The following is a 4,044-nucleotide window of genomic DNA, read 5'->3' on the forward strand; positions in this document are numbered from 1 at the left end:
ATTGACTCTTCAGGTTCCATTTTAAACAGTTCATAGTTGTGCACAAGCATATTTATCTTAGACTCTTTTATTTGGTTTGTGCCTTCACATGTGACTTCTAACCTATCTCAAATTTTTTTAGCATAATTGCATATAGAAATATGATTAAATTTATTTACATCTAAAGCACAATATAAAATATTCATGACTTTAGCATTGAGCTGAGCTATTTTCTTATCAAATTCATCCCATTCACCTTCCGGCTTGGGGAGAGACACACCATCAATCAATTTAGTGGGTATGTGGTCCATTTATTATGATATTCTACATATCATAGTCAAGTACTTGAATAAAAATTCTCATTTGAGCTTTTCAATAGGTATAGTTTGATCTATTGAAAAGTGAAGGTCGATTTGTGGATTGCCCCTCGACTAGTGATGTGCTAAATTGGGCTGCCATTGATCTTTATCTCTTGATGGTTAAATCAAACAAAGACTAGAGCACCGGGCTCTGGTACCACTTGTTGTCTAGATATGGAGCCCAAGAGAAGGGGTGAATTAGATCTTTTTAAATTTTTTTTAATTAGTGTACTTAAATAATGTGCTAAGGTGATGAGTGGAATGAGTTGATTTATAATAAAGATGAAATCAAATACAAATGAGAGATAAATAAGTATTGAATACAAAGAATAAGTAAAGAGATGCAAACACAATAAACATCATGAATTTATAGTGGTTCGGTGCCAAACTTGTACCTACATCCACTCTCCAAGTCTCTATTTGAAAATTCAATCTACTAAATGGATTTTAAGAAAATAATACGTCGGACACCTCCGACCCTTGCTATCGAAGCAAGAACACTTATTTTTTGGACACAAGCCAACTCTCAACACTCTGATTTCAGGTTCGAATCAACCAATCCGAGTTTTAAAATTTTCCAAAACTCAAAAATTCAAATACAATATGAAAAAAATAGGGTACAAAAAATTGAGCACAATATCTCCTTAAATAAATATAATAAATGCAATAAAAATATAATACTTAAGGAAAAAAATTTTTTACTGAACACCCTCAATGAATTGCACACTTGATTGCAGCTAGAAAGTGGTTGGTGAAGTGATTAAATACTTCTTTTCTTCTCTTTAGGACTTATTTGAGCTTTTCTCGAATGTGAACTTAAATGCTTGCAAAACTTATAATTTTCTACTTCAAGAGAGCATTCATAGTTACCATTTATCCTTGAGAATGTCTTAGAGTTAGTTTAGAACCATTGGAGAGTGTTTAATACACATTAAATACATAAAAAATAGACTAAAAACTAGTCATTATGAAGCTCGTTCAGAATGGATCATCCCATATGGATCGTCTCACTGTGACTAGGAAGTCCCATGGGATGCCTCATTTGGCCAGACAAAAAATTAGTTCTCTGTTTTGGTCTTAGGGTCTCAGGAGTCGTCTCAGATATGTCGTCCCACTGCATGGGTCGTCCCAAGTAGGTCATCCCACTGCGTGCCATGAGCCAAAATGAAGCGTGCCGGCTAATCAATGAAAGGGAATGATCCAGATGGATCACCCTATTTTGTACAAATCTAGTTTTTTATGTATTTAAGGTTTGAAACTTATCAGAATACTTTCAAATGCTCTCAAATGACTTCAAATCAATTGGACACTCTCAAAAAGTCTCAAAAACTTCTTCAACTTGCAGAAACTTCAACTTTGGCATACTTGATGAAGCTTTTCAAATTCAATTTTTTGGACTATCTGAAATATCACAAAAATATTCTTCAAAGATAAGAAACATATTAGTAGTTCCCTCAAATAGTTTGCGATCATCAAAATTAATTCTTGGAGTAACAGAAGGTGATTGCCATGGAGCACGGCAACTGTGCCTTGATGGCACTTTGTGTAGTGCTGGTTCCTCCGATGTCGGTCGTTGTTGTTGCTGTTGCTATTGTTGGAGGCTGTGCACTACCTCCGTCAGCAAAGTAACTTACTGCACTAGGGCAGCAAATTGCTGGACGTCCATTGTGACGGTTGGATGTGAGGTGCTGGGCTCCACCGATGGTGGCGGACAGTCTTCCTGATGGGAAGATTGCCTAACAGAGTTGGTGGAGAGTTGTGCTCTCATTCGTATCATGATTGATGGTAAAATGATTGTTCGCCCTCTCCTACCTGGTGTGCCAATCTGTTACCCCTAATTTTCTATTGCATCCTGTTAGAGTTTTATGGTTTCATGCACATATGATTTTACAAAATAAGTACGTAGCAGAATTTAAAAATTTTTAGATTAAATCTAATTTAATCTAAGCATGCATAAGATCAAATCTTCAAACCATAAACAAGATCATCATATGTAAGATAAGATTCGGATACAGAAATCAAATAGAGAAAATAAATTAAAACACACCTGAACATGAATCAATCTTCAACATGAACAGATGATCATGGATGTCTTCCGAAGGTCTCTTCTAGCCACACAAGCGTCCGACCTCTATGGGTATCCACACGAGACTCTGATCTGATCAGAAGTCTTTTGATCTCACCGAGATGCTAGCTCCCTTGTAGAGATCACATCTTGACGGTTGAAAATTTTTTTTTCTCCTAAGACACTCTTAGAGAACAAGAAGATGTAGGAGGATCTTGATCTTTATGCTAGAGATCATGAGAAGAACCCTTTCTTCTCTTTTCTTCCTAAAATTCATGCACCAAATCTCTACAATAGAGATGTAAGAATTTTGTCCAAAAGAATTTTGTCCAACTTTTGGATAAAAGGGGAAGGAGACATCTATGTCTGAACATGGATAAGAGGGAGGAGATAGAGATGTCTAAACAACCAACCTTTGATTGTTGCAAGAAAGAAGGGATAAAAGCCATAACAAACCTCACGCCATGCCATCTTCACGCGCCCTCCTCTCCCTTATTTTTCTCCATGCCACCCTTGGTTTTTGGGCATCAAACCTGATCACTAATCCACCTCTTGCTGTCCCATAAGATGTGGTTATTTATAGGCCAAAAGAAGTTAGAAATTGGATAGGAGATAGAGTCCTAACAACTAAGGACTCTTGGAATTAAGATGCCACCCAACACATATGGAATTCATGCCCAAGTTTACACGAAAACAAGGTGGTTTAGGCTTCTTTCTTACATGCACAAAAGGAAGAGAAGAGGTGGCGTCAATCTGGTTTGGGCGTGGGTTTTATAGGCGCACATGTTGAAGGTGGCATGGGGTCCTTATCTTATGGCGCATGGAGAAAATTTTAATCCAATGGAACTCTTAGTTTTAAGTCAAATAAAATCTTAACTAATTCTAATCATATTAAGACTAGATTAGACTCAAAAAGATAGAAATTTAAATCTGATTTGGAGCCCAATTAATTCAGATTAGATGTCTTCTAATTGGAGGAGGAGTCCTAGTCCAATTGGACTCTTTCTTAGTGCTGAATTTTAATCCTAATACCATTAGGATTTGGTGCAGCATGAAAATAAAGATTCTTAGTATAATTAGGAATACATATATCCTAGTCTAATTAAAAATTAGATCAAACCCAAATTCTAATTCAACTGGGACTAATCATCCAATCCTTTTGGAGTTATCCTATAACCCTATAGGATTGATCAAATTAAACCCAAAATGAGTCAAATTAAATCCAATCAAATTGGATTTGATACAAGCCCCATTGCTTGATCAAATTGAGTCAATTAGCAATTCTATTGCTAATTAATCCTTTTATCACTAACTCTTTAGCGAGTTACATAATGCAACATTTGTATTAGATCAATTATCAATCAAATGATAATCAAATCCTATTATGATTCATAATCGTAATTCAACCATCTGATCAGTCAAAAATCTCTTTTGTGTGTAATTTTATAGGTTCTATTATGTTTAGTAGTGAGATATATTGTGATCTCTATCATAATATCATTGAAACTCTTTTCAATGGATTGGAACAATTTCAACTCTGCTCACCAAAGATTATTGATCATCAAGATGATCCTCATGAGTCTCAGAATCCATCAATGACACCTACAGTATATAGTGCAATCCAGTAGAATAAAAGATAAA

The sequence above is a fragment of the Elaeis guineensis genome, chromosome 6 (assembly GCF_000442705.2).
Source record: "Elaeis guineensis isolate ETL-2024a chromosome 6, EG11, whole genome shotgun sequence".
Taxonomy (NCBI): Eukaryota; Viridiplantae; Streptophyta; class Magnoliopsida; order Arecales; family Arecaceae; genus Elaeis; species Elaeis guineensis.